The sequence below is a fragment of the Hyperoodon ampullatus genome (assembly GCF_949752795.1).
Source record: "Hyperoodon ampullatus genome assembly, chromosome: 10".
In the NCBI taxonomy this organism is placed as follows: domain Eukaryota; kingdom Metazoa; phylum Chordata; class Mammalia; order Artiodactyla; family Ziphiidae; genus Hyperoodon; species Hyperoodon ampullatus.
Genome location: NC_136923.1, coordinates 17,022,315 through 17,046,519, shown reverse-complemented (window position 1 = coordinate 17,046,519; position 24,205 = coordinate 17,022,315). Strand labels below are relative to the sequence as shown.

Genomic DNA, 24,205 nt, shown 5'->3' with positions numbered 1-24,205 from the left:
AAGAACATCTGAATGGTCACCCATGAACTACTTACTGCAAAAATGTGGGCAATGTAAATGAACACATCTGAGTTTCTGAGCATATGATTAAAGTACTTAAAACTTTTGGTCTAACTAATTAACTAAGGAAACAGAAATGAACTTTACATGAGCTAGACGCTATGAGAGTCTCTGAGATCACAGTGTGAGCAAGACAGGAAGTCCCCACCTAAGAAGAACTACAATCCTGCAGCCTGTGGAACAAAAACCAAATTCACAGAAAGATAGACAAGATGAAAAGGCAGAGGGCTATGTACCAGATGAAGGAACAAGATAAAACCCCAGAAAAACAACTAAATGAAGTGGAGATAGGCAACCTTCCAGAAAAAGAATTCAGAATAATGATACTGAAGATGATCCAGGACCTCAGAAAAAGAATGGAGGCAAAGATTGAGAAGATGCAAGAAATGTTAAACAAAGATCTAGAAGAATTAAAGAACAAACAAACAGAGATGAACAATACAATAACTGAAATGAAAACTACACTAGAAGGAATCAATAGCAGAATAACTGAGGCAGAAGAACGGATAAGTGACCTGGAAGATAGAATGGTGGAATTCACTGCTGCAGAACAGACTAAAGAAAAAAGAATGAAAAGAAATGAAAAAAGCCTAAGAGACCTCTGGGACAACATTAAATGCAACAACATTTGCATTATTGGGGTCCCAGAAGGAGAAGAGAGAGAGAAAGGACCCAAGAAAATATTTGAAGAGATTATAGTCGAAAACTTCCCTAACATGGGAAAGGAAATAGCCACCCAAGTCCAGGAAGTGCAGAGAGTCCCATATAGGATAAACTCAAGGAGAAACATGCCAAGACACACAGTAACCAAATCGGCAAAAATTAAGAACAAAGAAAAATTACTGAAAGCAGCAAGGGAAAAACGACAAATAACATATAAGGGAACTCCCATAAGGTTAACAGCTGATTCCTCAGCAGAAACTCTACAAGCCAGAAGGGAGTGGCATGATATACTTACAGTGATGAAAGGGAAGAACCTACAACCAAGATTACTCTACCCGGCAAGGATCTCATTCAGATTTGATGGAGAAATCAAAAGCTTTACACACAAGCAAAAGCTAAGAGAATTTAGCACCACCAAACCAGCTCTACAATAAAGGCTAAAGCAACTTCTCTAGGTGGGAAACACAAGAGAAGAAAAGGATCTACAAAAACAAACCCAAAACAATTAAGAAAATGGTCATAGGAACATACATATTGATAATTACCTTAAACGTGAATGTATTAAATGCTCCAACCAAAAGACACAGGCTTGCTGAATGGATACAAAAACAAGACCCATATATATGCTGTCTACAAAAGACCCACTTCAGACCTAGGGACACATACAGACTGAAAGTGAGGGGATGGAAAAAGATATTCCAGGCAAATGGAAATCAAAAGAAAGCTGGAGTAGCAATATTCATGTCAGATAAAATAGACTTTAAAGAATGTTACAAGAGACAAGGAAGGACACTACATAATGATCAAAGGATCAATCCAAGAAGAAGATATAACAATTATAAATATATATGTACCCAACATAGGAGCACCTCAATACATAAGGCAACTGCTAACAGCTATAAAAGAGGAAATCGACACTAACACAATAATAGTGGGGGACTTTAACACCTCACTTATACCAACGGACAGATCATCCAAACAGAAAATTAATAAGGAAACACAAGCTTTAAATGACACAATAGACCAGATGGATATAATTGATATTTATAGGACATTCCATCCAAAAACAGCAGATTACATGTTCTTCTCAAGTGCGCACGGAATATTCTCCAGGATAGTTCACATCTTGGGTCACAAATCAAGCCTCAGTAAATTTAAGAAAACTGAAATCATATCAAACATCTTTTCTGACCACAGCGCTATGAGATTATAAGTCAATTACAGGGGAAAAAACGTAAAAAACACAAACACATGGAGGCTAAACAATACATTACTAAATAACCAAGAGATCACTGAAGAAATCAAAGAGGAAATCAAAAAATACCTAGATACAAATGACAATGAAAACACGATGATCCAAAACCTATGGGATGCGGCAAAAGCAGTTCTAAGAGGGAAGTTTATAGCTATACATCCTAACACAAGAAACAAGAAAAATCTCAAATAAACAATCTAACCTTACACCTAAAGGAACTAGAGAAAGAAGAATAAACAAAACCCAAAGTTAGCAGAAGGAAAGAAATCATAAAGATCAGAGCAGAAATAAATGAAATAGAAACAAAGAAAACAATAGCAACGATCAATAAAACTAAAAGCTGGTTCTCTGAGAAGATAAACAAAATTGATAAACCAGTAGCCAGACCCATAAAGAAAAAGAGGGAGAGGACTCAAATCAATAAAATTAGACATGAAAAAGGAGAAGTTACAACAGACACCACAGAAATACAAAGCATCCTAAGGGACTACTACAAGCAACTCTATGCCAATAAAATGGACAACCTGGAAGAAATGGACAAATTCTTAGAAAGGTATAACCTTCCAAGACTGAAGCAGGAAGAAATAGAAAATATGAACAGACCTATCACAAGTAATGAAATTGAAACTGTGATTAAAGATCTTCCAACAAACAAAAGTCCAGGACCAGATGGCTTCACAGGTGAATTCTATCAAACATTTAGAAAAGAGCTAACACCCATCCTCCTCAAACTTTTCCAAATCACCCTGATACAAAAACCAGACAAAGATACTACAAAAAAAAGAAAAATACAGAGCAGTATCACTGATGAATATAGATGCAAAAATCCTCACCAAATACTAGCAAACAGAATCCAACAGCACATTAAAAGGATCATACACCATGATCAAGTGGGATTTATCCCAGGGACGTAAGGATTCTTCAATATATGCAAATCAATCAATGTGATACACCATATTAACAAATTGAAGAATAAAAACCATATGATCATCTCAATAGATGCAGAAAAAGCTTTTGACAAAATTCAACACCCATTTACGATAAGAACTCTCCAGAAAGTGGGCATAGAGGGAAACTACCTCAATGTTATAAAGGCCATATACGACAAACCAACAGCAAACATCATTCTCAATGCTGAAAAACTGAAAGCATTTCCTCTAAGATCAGGAACAAGACAAGGATGTCCACTCTCACTACTATTATTCAACATAGTTTTGGAAGTCCTAGCCACAGCAATCAGAGAAGAAAAAGAAATAAAAGGAATACAATTTGGAAAAGAAGAAGTAAAACTATCACTGTTCACAGATGACATGATACTATATAGAGAGAATCCTAAAGATGCCACGAAAACTACTAGAGCTAATCAATGAATTTGGTAAAGTTACAGGATAAAAAATTAATGCACAGAAATCTCTTGCATTCCTACACACTAATGATGAAAAATCTAAAAGAGAAACTAAGGAAACACTCCCATTTACCACTGCAACAAAAAGAATAAAATACCTAGGAATAAACCTACCTAAGGAGACAAAAGACCTGCATGCAGAAGACTGTAAGACACTGATGAAAGAAATTAAAGATGATACCAACAGATGGAGAGATATACCATGTTCTTGGATTGGAAGAATCAACATTGTGAAAATGACTCTACTACCCAAAGCAATCTACAGATTCAATGCAATCCCTATCAAATTACCAGTGGCATTTTTTACAGAACTAGAACAAAAAATATTAAAATTTGTATGGGGACACAAAAGACCCCGAATAGCCAAAGCAGTCTTGAGGGAAAAAAACGGAGCTGGAGGAATCAGGCTCCCTGACTTCAAACTATACTACAAAGCTACAGTAATCAAGACAATATGGTACTGGCACAAAAAAGAAATATAGATCAATGGAATAAGATAGAAAGCCCAGAGATAAACTCATGCACCTATGGTCAACTAATCTATGACAAAGGAGACAAGGATATACAATAGAGAAAAGACAGTCTCTTCAATAACTGGTGCTGGGAAAACTGGACCGCTACTTGTAAAAGAATGAAATTAGAACACTCTCTAACAACATACACAAAAATAAACTCAAAATGGAGTATAGACCTAAATTTAAGACCGGACACTATAAAACTCTTAGAGGAAAACATAGGAAGAACACTCTTTGACATAAATCACAGTAAGATCTTTTTTGACCCACCTCCTAGAGTAATGGAAATAAAAACAAAAATAAACAAATGGGACCGAATGAAACTTCAGAGCTTTTGCACAGCAAAGGAAACCATAAACAAGACGAAAAGACAACCCTCAGGATGGGAGAAAATATTTGCAAACGAATCAACGGACAAAGGATTAATCTCCAAAATATATAAACAGCTCATGGAGCTCAATATTAAAAAAACAAACAACCCAATCCAAAAATGGGCAGAAGACCTAAATAGACATTTCTTCAAAGACAGACAGATAGCCAAGAAGCACATGAAAAGCTGCTCAACATCACTAATTATTAGAGAATTGCAAATCAAAACTACAGCGAGGTGTCACCTCACACCAGTTAGAATGGGCATCACCAGATAATCTACAAACAACAAATGTTGGAGAGGGTGTGGAGGAAAGGCAACCCTCTTGAACTGTTGGTGGGAATGTAAATTGATACAGCCACTATGGAGAACAGTATGGAGGTTCCTTAAAAAATGAAAAATAGAATTACCATATGACCCAGCAAACCCACTACTGGGCGTATACCCAGGGAAAATCATAATTCAAAAATACACATGCATCCTGATGTTAATTGCAGCACTATTTACAATAGCCAGGTCATGGAAGCAACCTACATGCCCATCGACAGATGAATGGATAAAGGAGATGTGGTCCATATATACAATGGAATATTACTCAGCCACAAAAAGGAACGAAATTGGGTCATTTGTGGAGATGTGGATGGATCTAGAGAGTGTCATACAGAGTGAAGTAAGTCAGAAAGAGAAAAACAAATATCATATATTAACGTATATATGTGGAACCTAGAAAAATGGTACAGATGAACCAGTTTGCAGGGCAGAAATTGAGACACAGATGTAGAAAACAAACATATGGACACCAAGGGGGGAAAGTGGGGGGGCAGGGTGGTGGTAGGATGAATTGGGAGGTTGGGATTGACATGTATACACTAATATGTATAAAATAAATAACTAATAGGAACCTGCTGTATAAAAAAATAAATAATATAAAATTCAAAAATTCAAAAAAAAAAGTCCCCACCGTCATGGAAAAAACAGTCTAGTGAGTGGCACAGACAGCAGATGATGAAATAGGTAAATGTGATAAGTTCAGACTTTTGAGAAGTGTTCAGAAGGGGTGATACTATAAAAGCAATGGCTCTAGGGAGTGTTCCCATGAGAGAGTGCTTCAGAAAAGCCTCTTAGAAAAAGTGCCATTTGAACTGAGAAAGAAGAATGAGAAAGAGCTGACCTGTCATTAGTCTGACTCATGAATCTTTACTGCCCATCTTGTCTACCCAGAATTATTCTTCTTTTCTCTGAATCCCTAAAATCTTTACTATCCATACCATGCATTTAATGCTTAGAATGCCTTTTATCTTCTATGGTTCACATCTTTTTTTTTTTTTTTTTTTTTTTTTTTTTGTGGTACGCGGGCCTCTCACTGTTGTGGCCTCTCCCGTTGCGGAGCACAGGCTCCGGATGCGCAGGCTCAGCAGCCATGGCTCACGGGCCCAGCCGCTCCGCGGCATATGGGATCCTCCCAGACCGGGGCACGAACCCGTATCCCCTGCATCGGCAGGCGGACTCTCAACCACTGCGCCACCAGGGAGGCCCTGGTTCACATCTTTGATACGTGAGTTTAGTATCTATCCAAACGGATGGTAAACTTCTTAAAAGGTTTGCAACTCCAGCGTCAGCATGGCATGGTATGTGTAAACTGTCAATAAATGCCTCCCGATTCTGGGTGATACAGTAGAGCGGACAGGAAAGATGCTGAGGACGTTAGACTAGAGTTGGAGGATCTTAACTCAATCTCTAAATATTACCCCATTTGTTGCAAGATTTTTAGGTGTGTGCCAAAAATGTGATTATTAGGACAAGTTTATGTATCAAAAATACACAAGATATGGATTTTATGTTGTATGTATATATGTGTGTGTGTATTTTTCATAGCTTGTGATTCACTTTCGCTTGCATCCTGGTTATATTTTCTTGGGTGAGAAAGTTGTAGGGGAATTGGAGCTGGTGCATAGGGACCTGTTTATGATCCTGGGTAGAGCTTTCCATGAATGTTAGTTGCTCATGTGATTTTTTTAACAAATCAAGATACATTTCAAATACAAGGGTTTGAGAGCAATGGCCTGGACAGCTAATTAGGGAACACATAGCACTATATTTCAATTTGAGGAACTACACTAAAGGGTTAAAAATTCCAAGAACTTTCCTAAGAAGCTGTAAAAAAGGTGCTATGTCTGATTTCCTTCATGAAATCCTGGCCACTTTGTTGGGTGTGAAATGTAATCTCATCATTTTTTGCAAAGAGACGATCAAAAAGAAATTTCTTTATATCTTGTCATAGAGCAGAGATTTTCTTAAACAGTGTGCAATAATAACTGAAAGAGGAAAGCCTGCAGCGAGGTACACATGAATGAAAGCTTTGGAAATGAAGACTCTTTTGAGAAACATGGGGAGTAAGCTAAGGAAATAGAAAACTGATCACTAACCCTGCCTTACTCCCTCCTGCCCAACCCAGGCTTAGACCCCTTTCCCTAGCATCCCACTGCCTGAAGGACAAAGACCACATCCTAAGCCTTAGCCATATCCTCCCATCAGGACCCCGCCCCTCTAACTACATAAGTCCTCGTGAATTCTACCCTTTGTTTGCTCTTCTCCAGTCACACAAGCCTTCTTTTAATTGCTTTTATGCTCTTCTTGTCTTGGGGACTTCATAAAACCTGATCCTTATGTCTGATAAATGTGTACTCAACCTTCAGATTCTGGTCACTTCCCTGAACCCATGGGTTGGATTACATCTTCCTGTACTGATTATTAATCAGCTGTGCTTTTGTCATAGCATTTGGCAACTGGCCAATTATATACCTGTGTGCTTATTTGACTAATATTTTTCTCCTCTTGTAAGCTCAGAGACAGTAAGGTCTCTTGAAGCAGGGAGAGTGAATAGTGTCTGGATTACTCACCACTGCATTCCTAGAGCCTTGAACTATTCCTGGCACAGAGGAGATGCTCAAAAATAATGCCTGTTGAATGAACAAGTGACTGTATGCCTTTAAAGAGTCACTGTAGAAGAGATGGGATTAGTGATGGCAGGTTGCAAGGCACTGAGAACTTTACAAATTACAAGGAAGTAAATTCAGAAAGCATGCAGACTTTTACTCACACATATATTTATATACATATGCACATACGTATATATGTTCTCTATATAAATTGTGTGTGTATATATATATATATACACACACACACATCTATACATATGTGCATAAATATATATGTGGAACAAAGAAAGATGAAGCAGTAGAGGGCTGGATGAAGAGAACTGAACAAGTCCTAGGATAAGAGGACTGAAAATACACTTGTACTATTAAGGAAGATATCAATAAAGGGCAAGGGACTGAAAATAAGGGAAGCACAGGGGAAACAAGGGAGGGAGGAAAGAGAATGAGAGAGAAAACTGGTTGAGAAAAGTCTCAGAGGTGGAAGGAATGAGTATAAACGAAGGCAATGCTCCTGACCCATTCTGACTGCTAATCCTACTTGTCAAATTTTTGGCCAAGATCCCCAAAGAACATAGTCCTTGATCCACAGCACTGCTCAGTAAATTTTACCTACCATTGCTTTAAAAAGAAAGTGCAGATTTGCTAGTGATTTTCCTATGTAAAGAAAGCAAGCTGATATCAGAAAGATGGTTATCAGAAGGTCTTGAAGACATTCAAATGGTGAGGCAACATCTTATCTGTTCTGAGATAGAGGGTGGAAATAGAATTGAAAGCGCCAGGAGGCTGGGCAATCAACCACTTCTGAGATTAGTAAGCAATAAAACAAAGTAATGATGTCTCTTGTTGACTGAACAAATATTCAACTTAAGCTTAGAGCTTCTGATTTGGGTACCACAGAGCAGAGACGGGCAATTTCAGGTATCTTCCCAACCTATGAACTAGTGTTAACAGTCAACCTTTCACTACAAATATAGAACTATTAGCAATGATGGAAGAACTAGAAATCCTTTAGTGCAGGAGGTTTAATAACTCTAAATGAGCAGGCCTAGCCTCATGACTACAATGAGATAAGAAACAGTTTCAAAGGCAAAGTTAACACCTCGGGAGTCACACACAGAGTCCAAAACAAACATACTGACTCTCAAAGAAGCAAACTCTGTACATTGTAAAATTTTGAGCTAATTGGATATTTTCTTCCTCAATTGGTTCTTCCAGTAAGTTCTAAGAGGCCCACAGGGCATTTCACACAACATAAAAATAAACAATATTGAGTAAATGGATGGAGTAATTGCTTCTCAACAGAAAACCTTCAATAACCCATGCTTCCCTACAGAGATCTGAAGTGAAAATTTTATACCACTTCACTATAAATGAAATTGCTTTCTGAGCTTTCTGGGAACACGTTTTTCTGCAAATGGGTAGAGCTGAAAATGCAGATAACCATGAGTAACTCTAGTCTTGGCACAAAAAGTTAAATGAAGATTTATGAGATTAATATTCAGAAATGTGGTACTCCAGGTTGCTTTGAGAAATGTGCAATTTTAATCACTGTGGCATTTTAACTCCTTGATCAGTTTTATAATATACCTTTATATGAACTCTTTTATTGGTTTTTTCCTTTTGTAGGAAAAGAGGTTATTTCACTTAACTTCACGCAGTCTGTGATTAGTTTGGGATAAGTAAACTTAATTGCTCTAAGCTGGTCTAATGGTCCATGCTGTAGTTCAGTGATGGAATTGAATTTATGACTGTTAAGAAACACTGTTTGCTCTGAAAGTAGACTGTTGTCTAGGCAAGGTTGACCTATACTGTATGATGACATTTAAGCATCCATAATAAGACACTATGTTTTAGAATGAGAAAGGTATGGAGTATTATGCATGCAAGGCAGGATTTCTGAAAACATTCTTTTCCCCCTGCCTATTTTCTGAATATTACAGTGGTTTATTCAACTTGAATTTTAACAAACACACTGCAACTCTACATTTTCTCAGGAAGCTCATCTCAGTGGAGATGAGATCACATGAGATTGTCATGATTAAACTGTTCTATAGAAAATAACAAGGCTATTTTGGACTTCACTTTGTTAGTACATATTGTAAGAGACGGATGTTTAAAATTAGCTACAAGAGAAAAGTACTCACAATGCATATATTACAGGATAAATAATAACAGTTAAGAAAATCAAGCATAAATTGATGAAAACGCATGAGAAAATAAATGCCAGAGACAAAGAGCATATAGTGTATATTTTCATTTACAACCAATCTCATTTCCATATGCTTGGTAAATAACATCTCCCCCTTGAGTTCAAAGATAACCTACAAATAGTATTTAGGAAAATAGTATTAGCATTTTCATTCTTTTAGTTATACCATTTTGAGCTTTCATCTTATGAATTAAACAGTGTCAGTTTAGTGATTGATTGGTTAGAAAGTCTCCAAGGAAAAGACAGGCAGAGTAGAGAAGATTCAGCAGTTAATTATCCTTTCTTTGAGTAAGCACCAGGCTAATAATATGCAGCTGTGTTACTTTGTTGGCTACACATGTTACACAGAACAGGCACCTGAAGTCCTAGAGAAACAGGGTGTGGCTCCACTCTGTAGCCAAGATAAATATACATTTTTCACATTAATTAATACTTCCTCATATTTATAAGAAGAGAACCAACAATAAAGGAACATTTTCATTACATGTATAAAACCTTTCCAAATGTACATCTATCGTAACAAATATATTTGGAGCTAAATTTATTATGACAGAGACTCAACAGTTTTTTTCCTCCTAAAATGGACTCACAACTATAGAACAAAATGCCTCTAAAAAAAGATTTCCAGTTTGAATGGTTATATAAAACTATTTATCTAAGTAATTCATGAGGCCCAGGCAACAGTCCATTTGAAACATTTAAATCCTCATACAACAGAGGATCTGCAAAAATTATAAATGCTCAGATGAGTTAGTAAAACAAACAAACATGACAAATCAACAATTCTCTGATGGCTCAGGTATTCAAAGATAACCTCGAAAAGAATACTTAATAAGATTCAAAGGGGCCTCATACTCGACACTATTCTTCTTTGCCTGAGAGATTCATGAGTCAAATCAATGCAAATCAAGATGTCAGGTGTAATACAGAGAAAGCTGATGCAAAACTGCTTAAGTGAGCAGCTATAGTTTCCTGACACTTCATTCTAGAATTAGGCAGGCCTAAGCTTCCTGGTACATGCAGATGAGCACAGGCCCTCCCTGTAAGGGCAAGCTCCCTTCCTGTATGGTAAACAGAACAGCAGAATACCTACAGGCAGGCAGACACCAAAGAGAAAGAAGGAAGACGTCTGAGCTACAGCGTCAAGGTCTTCCACCCAATTTCAGGAGTCAGACACTTTCTCTGGGGAAGGGTTGAAGAGAGACACAAGTGTTACCCAAATGGGTGTCCTTCCCCCTAGAGACTAGCAGTCCTGGAATGGAGTTCACCTCCAACAATAATGCTAGAAGCAAGATACCTTGTATGCAAAAGGGAAATTTCATTGACTCAAGGGATGTAGAAGGTGCTGGATACTTTTTGGCTGCCCAGAATCTATTCCCCTTTCTTTGGGAACCAACACAGATCTTCCTTTGGAGAATTCTCTTCCACTATTGTGTGCAGTCTTAGTAGGAATCAGTCATGGTCCCCATCCTATCCCTAGCCAAGGGGGAAATACCAGACACAGGGCAGCATTTCTCAAACTTTACTATGCACCATTCACCTGGAGGACTCAGTCCTTCAAATACCCACTGCTGGGCCCACCACCAGATAAGGTGTGGGACAGGGCCCCGGAAATTACATTTCTAATAAGTTCCCAGGTGATTCTGGTGCTGCTGCTATGAGGACCACACTTTGAAAAACAGTCATCTAGGCTACGTCCTTTGGGCTCTCCCTCTGCAGACTTTGATCTGAGACACAAAGATGAAAATAATGATTAGTTTATTCATTCCAGCACTTGCCCTGACAAGATGGGGCAATCCAGGATTCCTGGAGCCAACTAGTTCCTGTCCATTCCTAAGTCAGTTTCTACAGCTAATCTAACAATTTTGTTCAATATTCTTGTATTAATTCTTAGCTAGAGTGCCCAAATCCCTAAAAAATACAAGTTACTAATAGTTGGCGACACACACATAGTATTTGTTCAATAAATATTTGTTGTCTTCATGAATATAAAGGGTTCTGAGACAATTTTCTATAAAAATTTCTAATTTTCTACAAGGTTCTATCACAAATCAAGAATGGCCCCCCAAACACATGCCCTGATGTTGAGCTCTTGCAAGATGAAATGGTTTTAGCCCCGCTATTTCAGTTCCAAGGCCACCCTCTTTTATAGAGGTCCATCAATATTTAAGTGACTCATTTACAACCTTATGCAGTGTTTCTAACCTTTCTGGGACACAAAGTTCCTTGAATATTTGAAAAATCTGAGGACTCTCTCTGCAGAACAAATAAACACATATACAACCATAACAATAACAAAAGATCTGATACGATTCAGGATGAATTATCTAAGCTTCTGTGGACATCAGGTTAGCAACTCCTGCTAGCAATTCAACTCATCCAATGACACAGGGGTGCATTGGAATCTCTTTGTCTTGGATGCTTTAGTGTGAATCTTTTAAGATGTGCTTTATTGAGATTTTCTATTTATATGACTGTGTACATTTGATGACTGGCTCCTTAAAAATTATCTTGCACAAAAAGAGAGAGGTAATATTGCATAGCTCAAGAAGATAGAGTCTTAGCTCAGATGTGCATCCACACACTGGAGTGGGTCCCAAGGTTTTCTGAGAAAAATCTCAGCCCCAATAATCTGAACTTTCTTGTTCGTCCTCCATGCAGAGGTTAATCACCATCATCTATTCAGACACAGGGTCTGGTGATCCATCACACCTCTAATAAGATGATATAAGCTTTAACACTAGTTCAGTTGACTCTTTAAGCATGTGACTCTGTATTTTCACAGCAGCGCCTTCTCTTTACCTCAGATTCTTGACGCTGAAAATCACCTTGAAATAATTTCTATTTACATGCTTATTAAACCATACATGTTAGAAATAATATTTATGGAAGATTAGCTGAAAAACAATGTCTATCTATTCCTCAAGCATCTAAGTCTTAAAACTCAAAGTTACCCTTGGATTATGAGAAAGAAAAACATTAAAATTCATATTTCATTTTAAGGACATTAACTTATATATTACGCAACATTCTCTCCATCACAATCCATTGCATTTGGACATATCCATTTGCATACTTTTGCCTAGGAAGAGTTGCATATCTCCTTATCAAATGGCTTCATTCAATCTTACAAACAGTGTGGATTGTGTTATTAGCAGTATTTTTCTCTGCTCATTTGTTAAAAGTGTTGAGCCAAAATTGTGGATCTCAACTAAGCAAATGGATCTGTTGGCATACGTTTGGTACACTAACCTCAGATATTCACTCTACAAGTATTTACTGAACATGTACTATGGACCATGCTCTGCAATAAGCAAAAAAGATTTACTCATAAGAATTTATTCTGTCCTAATGAAACTTACATTCTAGGAAATTTGAACTCTGGCATATTTTTTGTCTTCAATGTTCATTTTGTGTGTACTCTAATAAACTGTCCTCAAGTTCTTTTTGGAATGAGGCATCATGTTAGTAAATGAAATACACTAGAAGACATAAAAGGTATTAAAATGAGTAGTCATAAGAAAATAATATATAATAAATTAAGTAAGGTATAAGGTGTTGCAAGAACCTGAACTAGAAAAACATATAATTTATATCAAGCTTTAAAAACTATGATTTTCCCATTTATGTAAATCAATAAATACTGCAGAAAATTAAGTGCCTAATACAATCTTTAAGTTAAAGGTGCTTCCTTCTTTAGCATTTGAATGTAAAAGGTTAGAAAATAATTTTTTCCCAAAACAAGACATTTTATATATTCAGTCCCAATTACAGATGTTTTTTCAGAATTGCAAGACTCTCAAAGGGTCAAACGCTCTCGTGCACCAACAAAAACTGCTCTAGCAATGACATCTACATTAAGACAGGATTATAAAATACCACAGATAATATCAGGAAGTGGAAAACATGTGAAAGTACAAAATGTTTTTTTCTTTAATTTGTTAGGCAGTAAGAAATGTAACTCAGTGTACCAATTCATTAGAACTTACAGAACAGATCATACATTATGAATAACTCCTTTCCAGCATAACTATGTGGGAGGCATCAACCATCACCAACAATCTGTATGTTTATTCCTTTTTCACAGAAGTGCAATGGCACCTCACCTAATCATTCATTCAACCATTCTTCCATCCATTCCCCCCTATTTCTATTAAGGGCTTCAGGAAGGGGGAAGAATAAACTAAAATATAGCACTTTTCATATTTTAATAGGAAGCCTCAAGTAGAAATCTATAAAAAAATCAATTTTATACATTTCTAAGAAATTGCTGCAATAAATTAGATAAGAAAATTATAGGTACTTTTAAGACATGGGAAGCGATCCAAAAAAGAATAAAATTCACTTCAACAAATATTTGTTGAGTACTTATGACACTCTAAGTGTTTTGAAAAACACATGTATGAGTAAGAACTAGCCCCCATCCTTTAGAGACTTTCAATCTAATGGCGTGGGGGGTGCATAGAGTTCACCACAACTATCAATACAATTTGATGCTTTGGTATGAAATTTTGTATCTGAGGTACAAATTCATCCAGCTCTACCTCAAAACACACAATATCCTTTTCTCCATCTCCTCCACTGTTACCCTAAATCAAGCCTCCAGTACATCTTACCCTGACAACTCCAAGTTGCCTCCTAACCAGATTCATTGCTTCCCCCCTTTCTCTCCTCAACCCACTCTCCACACTACAGCCAGAGTTACCTTTTTTAACCAGAGTATGTCACACCCTGTGTTAAAATCACCAATGACTTCTTATTCCATTTAAAATAAAATCCAGCAGTTTTATCACTGTCTTCAAAGACCCCATTTCTGGATTCTGCCCATCTCTGAGACCTCATATTTCATTATTCTCCCTTTCTATGCATGATTCTTCAGTCACACTGGCTTTGCTCCTGATTCTCAAATGAGTCAATTTCATTCCCATCTCCAGGCCTTTGTTCTGTTGGGACCTCTTCCTGCGAGGCACATCTTCCAATTCTTGGTATGACCCATTGCTTCTTACTTACTATTTAGTTCTCTGTCCAGAAGTTACTTTCTTAAGGAGGGCTGTCTTGAAATACCCTATATGATTATACACTTTTTGCCCTTAATGGCTAAAGAAATTATCTTCTTAACTTATTCATATGCTGTCTCTCCCTTCTGCAAGTTCCACAAGGAAGGGACCATATCTGTCCTGTTCACTGTGGTTTTCTCGGAGCCTGGAACAAGGCATGCCAGGTGGGTGTGCCAGACTGTATTTCCCAAAGGTGGCCACAGTAAGATTTCCCATCCCAAATGCTCTCCTATAATCTTGCTACAGTACTCTCCCATTAAGAGGTGGAGTCAAATCCCCCTCCTTCTGAATCTGGTCAGCTCAGTGATTCACTGGTAACCAATGGAATGCAAGGAAAGTAAGGTTTTGTGTCTTCTGAGCCTAGCCTATTCAACTTCCACCTTGCTTGCTTGAATATTCGCTCTTGAAGACTTTAGCTGCCATATAAGCATTTCAACTCCCGGTGAGGTCACCGTATTTTGAGGGAACCCAAACTAGCCCACGTGGAGAGACCACATGGAGAGGCTATGGGCCTGCCAGAGAGAAAGCAGTGAACAGCCAGCGCCCAGCAGCTCCAGCTCCAGCACAAGCCTGACTGCAATCACGTGAGACACTCCGAACAAACACTGCCGAGCCAAGCCTTTCCCCAATTCCTGACCCATGGAAACAGCGAGCGATAATAAAGCGATTGTTGTTTTACACCATTAAATTTTAGGGTGATTTGTTATGCAGCAATAGTTAGTGGGAGCAGTAGGTGCTGAATAAATATTTGATGAGTAAATGAATGTTGAAATGAATAAACATGTATGGAACAGTGACCAAGTCTACAAAGATAGAGAAGGTGAGAATCCAGGTGAGATGGCCTTCTGCACAAACAGCCACAATACACGGTGTTAAATGATACAGTTGGGCCTAAAGAAACCACAAGGGTAAAGCAGAAGAAAGTGCAATTAATCTCGCCTATTGGGCTTGGGAAAGGCTTCCCATGGTGAGTAACGTTAAGCTGGGCCTTGAATGATAAGCAGGGGTTTGCAAGACAGAGAAGAAAAGACATTCCAGCCAGAGTAAATCACAGGAGACTAAATGCAGAGTGCAATGAGAATTCTGTTTTGTCCTCCTTTCTTTTTAAGAATTACTCAGAAGGCAATGGTAGGCACTCTTGATAATGTTAAAGGAGTCAATATTCTTATTTTGAGAGAAGTCTCCTGTTTTTTCCTGTCTTAAACATTATTACGAGAAAAAGTACAATGGTAATATGTTATGATATGACAGGGGTCCTCAATAAAATATTTTTTCTTTGAATTTTCAGTGAAAGCAGAGATAAAGAACATTGACTGGGCCGTAGGAAAATGCATGTGGGATTTTGGGGCTTGAGTGAGAAATTCTATATGACCAAATGGATGTGGTAGGGAGGGACATACCCAGTAAATAAAACATCTATGCTGAGCACGGTTATGAATTAATGTACCCAGTTCTAACACAGAACTGGCTGGAAGTAGATTCCAATGTCTAGCATTGGAATTCGCTAACCTGCTTTCCCCTACCAAAATCATAAAACTGACAAAATATTTTTAAAGGGGCCCTAACTTTTATAATCCATAAAAATCAAATTTAAAATATGGATTTAAGAACCACATGGTCATCTGCAAAATTTAGTTGATATAATTTTAGAAACCATTTGACAGCTGCAAATTCTTTAATAACATTTGGGTAGAATTTATTCATGGTTAAATAATGTAAAACTAATCTGGTTGTTGTAAAAAAGAAAGGTCTTTACTCACATTTCTTTTAACCCAGTCTTGTTACTCTTAACGTATCTGAGAAACACAATGAAAAAAATAATATTAAAAACTGTAGATTTGGGGATTAGTAGCTGCAAACTATTATATATAGAATGGATAAAGAACAAGGTGCTACTGTATAGCACAGGGAACTATATTCAATATCCTGGGATAAATCATAATGGAAAAGAATATGAAAAAGATTGTATATTTTTTCTATAACTGAATCACTTTGCTGTACAGTAGAAATTAATACATCGTAAATCAACTATACTTCAATAAAATAAATTAAAAAAAACTCTATCACAGTAGCAGGTCCCTTTTTTTGAGAGCCTATGTAGAAGCCACCAGAGTAGATGCTTCACATACTTTATTATTTTTATCATTGAAACTTGAATCTACTGAGATAAAGAAGGAATAAATGTGAGAGAAATGGGGCAGGGCAGAGTTGGAAGTAATCTGTCCGTTCTCTGCCTGTCAGGGGAGATCAGGTTTTTTTAGCCAACCTTTTGCTCAGAGTTGGCTATGCCACCAAGCAAATGCCACCTAACAGACCAACTAACCCTGTAAAGTAAGAATTTCTGGCCCTGTTGCACAAAGTAAGGAAACCAAGGCTCGGGGGTTAAGTAACCTGCCGAATATCACACAGGTGGTATGATTTGACCCAAGTCTTTTCGACTTCAATGCTCTGCTCTTACCAAGTACTAAAATTAAATCAAGAAGCAAATAAAACTTACATTTAACTTCATCTGACACGGTGAATAATGTGCATAGTGACTAGTATACTGCATGTCAATCATGCATAAATAATGCATGTAAGTAATGACACAAATATGCAGAAAATTAAGCTGCCTGCGGTTAAGAGCAGAAGACCTGTAGGTCTCTGTTGGTGGCTGGAGAATGGGGAATGGAGGAGAGAAAGTGATTATGATCCCTTCCCATGAGTCCCATTTCAAACCCTTCCCATGAGTTGCATTCCAAACCCAAAGTCTTGGGTTGCGTTAACTCCTCTCTTGATTATCTTCACTCTTAAATACTAGCTTAATCTCATAGGGTGTGGGAGTTATGGGGCAAATGCACCGTTTCCTCTTCTCTTTCCAGCTGGAAGCATGAAAGAAATGGAAATAAGGGTTGGGAAACAGAGAGACAGAAGGAGACTGTTCTCTATCCTCTGAGACTCTTGCATATTTGCCCAGGCATCTCAATCTCGCCTTCAAAAAAAATTATCTTCCTTTGATGTTCACCTCCTCTGAAGGAGAGAGATGGTTCTCTATCTGGGAAAGAACTCAGCTTAGGCTTTCTTATTTACCTGATCATATGTGAACTTTACCTTGGACACAATCAGAATACATAACCGGTTTCACCTCCTGTCTACGCAATCATTTTGTTCAAATGGTGTTTTCCCTACTTTTTTGCTTTCCTTGGTTTCACAGATCCTTCAAAATGGAGCTACATCACTTCCTTCGAGACACCTCTCTGTATGGAGCTGCCTGTCCACTGCCCCAAGATGCTGGCTGAGACAGCATCTCTTCTCTGTGCTTCTTACTGGCTTATAGACACCCCATGAGAGACAGGGTGGCAATGTCCTGTTTCCTCGGGCCAGCCTTGGCTTCTATGTGCTGTCTTGGCGGGAATTACTAACAGGGTCCCCTTTCTCTTTCAAAATGTCCCAGACTGTAGAATAAATTATATATGGTCACTTTAATTATACAGTCTCTCCCAGAATAACTGATGGGTAAATTTTCCACATCTTAAAAGAATGTGTGGGCTCCTTGAGGGCTCTTGATGTTTCTTATTCATTTATGTATTCCCAGTACTGGGCACTGTCCCCAGTGCTGAATAAAGATAAGACAAACTAGTGGACAACCTGAGTACCTTCCCTGCAGACAGGAAGCAAGGACATCAATCTCGATATCTAACATCCAGGTTCTGACAGGGGGCAACATCCCATGTGTTAAATAAAATTCTCCTTTGTTCTTGTAAATTTACCAGTGAGAGATCAATCTGGAGTTAAGGGTACAGGAGTAAAGGACTGGCTGAGATCTTGGCTGTGTACCCAAGGGTAGATGAACTGATACTCTCTGAGCTTCATTACCTCTCTGATGGTTGTGAGGGGATAGCTGTTGAGATGGGGAGACAAAGGGTGATGGGGAAGATAACCCAGATGGCTGTTTGGTGAAAGGAGCAATGGCAGGCAGAGAGAGAGCAGCATTCTGAACAGCATGAAGAAAAATCCACTCCACTGTGATAAGAGACAGAGAAGCCAAGAAATGTGAGGAAATGCGGAGGGAATGGAGACAGAAACGACCTGGCAAACGAGCTCTTTTCCGTCATCTAAGAGCTCAAGCCAAGGGAAATACCATCTAACAGATTCGCTGGATAGTAACAGAGTCTCCAGACACATCTTTACAAAGCAAGACTGTGGCGACTAGTAGTAGCGATGGCAGAAATGCCAAGTGGTTCTCGCTCTGATGGAATTATCCTGTTTACCGGCAAAAGTTTAGATTCTACTTCGAAGTAACGTCTTCCAACTACTCAGTGTTTCACAAAAGGGCCAAAATGACCAGTTGGGGGCGTTTCTTGAGCTTTGAAACTCCTATACGAAGCCACTCATGAAATCAGGATGAGATGACTAAAATTGCATGCAAAATTTTGTTTAAAAAATTAAGGTATAATTTATAGACAAAATAATCCACCTTTTTTGCTGTACAGTTCTGTGAGTTTTAACAAATGAATGTAGACATGTAACCACTGTCATAATCAAGATCTAAAACAATTCCCTCACCCCCCAAAATTCTCCCATGCCCCGAAAGAGTCAATCTCTCCACCCAGTCCCAGCCCCTGACAAGCAGTGATCACTGTTTTTTGTCTGTAAAGCGTGCCTTTTTCCGGTCTGTCATATAAACGGAATCATACAGCATACCAAGCTCACTGTCTTTTAAAGTCAGCTTCTAACTATATGCAAAAAATACATTAAAACAGGTTAATACATTTAAAAACCACTGTCTGGATTATGGCTATTAATATTTGGGGAAAATCTTTATTTCTTTCTTTAAAAAGCATTTAAATTTCTATAGTATTAAATGCTGCCTAGAACCTTTGAAACAATTTTAATGTGTTTAATTAGAAATAATGGGCCATTTTATTTACTCTCTTCTGAATTGAGGCCATTGTAATAAAATATTTACTATTATAAGCAACAGCATTCAAGTGAAAGCCCCCTTTTTAAAGATAATTGGCTAACGTGTTTTAAGTACCACTAAGTGAAACAGAAAAGCTAAACATTCTTTAAAATATGCCAGCTGGCTATTTCTTCTTGCATACCAAGCCTATTCACATTCTCCAGGGTCTTTTAGAATTTTCCTTGGCTTAAAGGAGACAAAACTTCCTGTTTTATTTCAAGTCTTTTGAAAACATGTGGATTTAAGTGAATGAATCCAACATCACTAAAATGTTGAAATTTAGTGAAAAACCATTGGATGTTCAAAGGGTAGAGCATTTCTGTTTATAAAAGAAAACCTCCTTTCTGAAGGGTGAAAAGCAGAATAGTTTTTCTCAGTACTGGATGAAACAAATATCAAACCAAAAGAAGGAAAAAAAACTCTACTCAGAATTAATATTAGTAATTTAAAAGTTTAAAATATCTGCATTCCAGGTGACCTAACTGGACCTTGACTTAACATATCAATTGCTTTATACATTGTGACTGTTAGTCATTTAAATGTTATTGTAAAAACGGGCATCCTCGACTTACATTTAAATTTCCATAAGCTTCAGAACTAAGATACGGACCCTCCTTTAATTTAATGATTTACTGTCTAATGATATGTACCTTCCTAGAAACTTTTATCCACTGTCATGGTTTCAGCTACCATCTGTATACACGTAACACCTAAATTTCTATCTGTAGCTCAGGCCGCTCTCCTGAGGTCCAGATTTAGAGAGTCAACCTCTAAAAGCACACAGATATAGCCAGTTGGTTTGTCAACAAGCATTTCAAACTGGAACAATTTCAAATTGAATTTATCATATTTGCCCTCACCTCTGCTCCTTCTGTATTGTTCCCTGTCTCACTAAATAGGTCTACCACGATCCTGATGCCTGAACTGGAAATTTAGGATTCAGCCTTGACTAGCATCTTCTCTCCAAATCTTTGAGTCCTCTGTCCTGCTGATTTAACTTTTTCACACCCCCTCAATACTTCTCTCCATTCTCATTGCCATTTCTTTATTTCAGGCTCTAATCCTCTCCTGTTCAAACTGCTCAATTGCTGCTAACTGGGAATCTTGCCTCAAGTTCCAACTGCTCCGATTCATTCTCTCTACTGCCACTGTTGTGATTTTTTTTAAACATAAACTTGATCTTTCTCCAGGACACATATCTGGAGAAAACTACAATTCGAAAAGATACATGCACCCCAATGTTCACTGCAGCACTATTCACAATAGGCAAGACATGGAAGCAACCTAAATGTCCATCGACAGATGAATTCATAAAGAAGATGTGATACATATATATATATATATATACACACACACACATACACACACACACATACACACACACACACACACACACACACACATACATACATACAATGGAATACTACTCGGCCATAAAAAAGAGTGAAATAATGCCATTTGCAGCAACATGGATGGACCTAGAGATTATCATACTAAGCAAAATAAGTCAAAAGAAAAAGACAAATACGATATGGTATCACTTATATGTGGAATCTAAAATATGACACAAATGAACTTATCTACGAAACAGAAACTGACTCGCAGACATAGAGAACAGACTTGTGGTTGCCAAGGGGAGGAGTGGGTAGGGAAGGATTGGGAGTTTGGGATTAGCAAATGCAAACTATTATGTATAGAATGGATAAACAACAAGGTCTTACTGTATAGCACAGGGAACTATACTCAGTATCCTGTAATAAATCGTAATGGAAACGAATATGAAAAAGAAGGTATACATATGTATAACTGAATCACTTTGCTGTACAGCAGAAATTAACACATCGTAAATGAACTATATTTCAATAAAATAAATTTTTTAAAGATAAATAAATTTGATCTTTTAACTGCTACCTTATTTTGTTGCTTTCACAGGAAATAAAGCCCAAACTCTATTTCATTTGGCTTCCCGTATCATTCACAATAAGATCCTTGCTTACCTCCATGGCCTCGCTCCCTCTGCAGCCCTCCCTCCTAAGTGACTTTTCACTCGAGTTGCACTGAACATCAAATGCCTGTTCTGTCTTTGCCTCTGTGCCTTTGCACAGGCTGTTCCTCCTACCTTGAGCACTCTTCTCCAGTGAATCCTAGTCATCGTTCAAGTCTTGGTATAGACACTACATCCTCCAGAAAGCCTGCTCTGCACCCTAAATTGGAGATGGGGCTTCCTCAGGTAATCACCGAACATTCTGTATTTTGCCAATTGAGTTTTATTATAAAGGTCCTGTGTTACCTGCCTGATACCCTGAAAATCTACAAATAATGGGATTAACTTCTCTGGTGAAAATGAAATACCTAGTGCCTAGCACATAGTAGGTATTCAAAATATTTTCAAATGAATGAATGAGCACTTAATTTTAAGAGCTCAGGAATCACTATGTGCATTATAAGCCCTTGTTATCTATTCAGAGAAGCTTTACTAAGACCTCTGTTGGGAAGTAATCCCTTTATTACCTTAGCTTGAAATGCTCTCTCTACTTGAAAGCACTAACACTGATTTCTTCAAAACCTTTCTGTAATTCAGGTGTCTCACTCACTTAGATCTACATTACTATGGCTGATGCAAGATTCAAAACTGTAACTGTGCTGATATAAAAACTTTCAAACTAGATAGATTATAATTATTCAAACATATTGTGTGGTTTACATAGTAGACATATTTATCAATTTATATAATTTTTAAAAGACATATTTAATCCTTGAATCTTTTTTTCTGATTCAGGCTTTGATACTAAATATCTATATAAATATACAGATATCTATGTTTATGTGTATATCATACTATATATATATATATATATGTATATGTATATATAGGCTTAATCAAAAGTGCATTTGTCAACAACCCATATGCTAGGCTAGAGAAAGCTTTCCTATTTATTATGTGTCTTATTCACTGACAAACCCATGTTGATCCACCAAAAAAACCCCAAATAAACAAAACAAAAACTGAAACACAAGAAAAAAAACTAAGTAAAATTTTTATGGATTTAAAATCTTGCCATAAATATCCCATCAAAAATTTTTGCCTTCTCTTACATTTTCAAATGCATCAATGAATTCATTTGTCCCCAAGATGAGATTTGAGTCTGCATGTTTTATGTTGGAACAGCCCATGACTGAACAACCACAATAAATCTATCATTTAAAGTGCTTCCCCAATTTGGCTTAAGCCTGCAGACCAAGAGGGATGGACATGGTGCTTCTGTTGCCAAGTGATGGCTGAGACCCACTCTGATTTCATATGAACTTGGAGAAGATTCAACTCTGCAACTTGTTCCATAATTGCTTCTAGCAGCTTTTCCCCTAAGCATCAAGGCCCTGGCATATCAGTGCTTTTGCTGTCCAAAGAGATAAAAGCAAAATCCAAACCACCAGACCTGGTGCCATGTACTGAGTATTAGGGTTTCCCCAAAATTTATATGTTAAATCCTAATCTCCAATGTGATGGTGTTTGAAGGCAGGGCCTTTAGGAGGTGATTAGACCATGAGGGTAGAACCTTCATGAATGAGATTACTGCCCTTACAGACGAGACCTCAGAGAGATCTCTGGCTCTCTTTCTGCTTTGCTGAGGATATAAGGAGAAGGCAGCTGTCCTTCCCAGAATTCAACCATGCTGGCACCCTGATTCTGGCTTCCATCCTTCAGAACTGTGAGAAGTAAACTTCCATTGTTCAAGCCAGCCAGTTTATGGTATTATGTTATAAAAGCTCGAACTAAGATACCTAGGAAAGACTGCAGCACTATGGACCCTTCTCTTAACATGTTTCCTCTTTTAACCTTATTTTTATACCTAAAAGTTTCCTTATTCACTGGGGAGATGTTAGAAATACTTAATACAAAGTACAGGGTAAGCAGGCTTGAAAGGGTCAGAGAAATAACTTTTATGAACATGAGACATGGTTGGAGTAACCACCACTTTCCCCCCTTTCTTCTTAGAACATAATCCCAATTTCTCATTGGGCACACTCCCACCAAGGAAAGAAATCTGTATTTCCCAGCCTCTTCTGCAGCTAAGTTTGGCCAGGGAACTAATTTCTGACCAGTAAGGCATAAGGAAAATTATTGGATGGGGCTTCTGGGAAGTTTCTTAAAAGGGAGTAAATGCATCTTGATTTCTACCTTCCTCCTTCCTGTCATTGGGGGATGACACTGGGATGACAATTGGGAAGGATGTCTTGGGAGGCTGAAGCCCCAGCAGCCATCCTGGTTCCTGATGTGAGGATGGTAGAGCAGCAAGATAAAACGGGCGTGCATCTCTGATGACTGTGGATTCCAGGTAGTCTTAACTGCCTACCTTCCAAGAGACCAACCAGCCAATGAACTGCCCAACCAACCAACAAACAAATTCTATCTCTTTCAGTCAGTGTTACTTCCAACATTTTATCTGTAACATAACCTCATTTTCCTTATCAGCGTATCTACAAATATCAGACATCATGGTAAACACTTACTTTATACCAACTGTATAAGGTGGCAATTATTCTTTCTATTTTATAGATGAGGAAATTAATGTTCAGAGGCATTATGTAACTGACCTAATGATACCAAGGTAGCAAGTGGCCAAGTCAAAATACCAGGTGAGATTCTAGAATTTAACCTTCTTCCCTGCATTATCCCATCACTCTCTAAAGTGGGAGTAAATCTCTCCTGTGTGCCTTTAGCTAAATCTCTTAATCTTTTATCCCTTTAAAATTAAGATTAAAAACCTCTGCCTACTATAGGCACTACT

General features: G+C 37.8%; 1 protein-coding gene across 1 annotated transcript in view; it reads right to left on the bottom strand.

Moving 5' to 3' along the window:
• CNTN3 (contactin 3) overlaps positions 1–24,205 on the bottom strand; it is a gene marked incomplete at its 5' end in the record, with an annotated part of 246,338 nt that overhangs the window by 62,411 nt on the left and 159,722 nt on the right. The gene's annotated exons all lie outside the window — the stretch shown is intronic.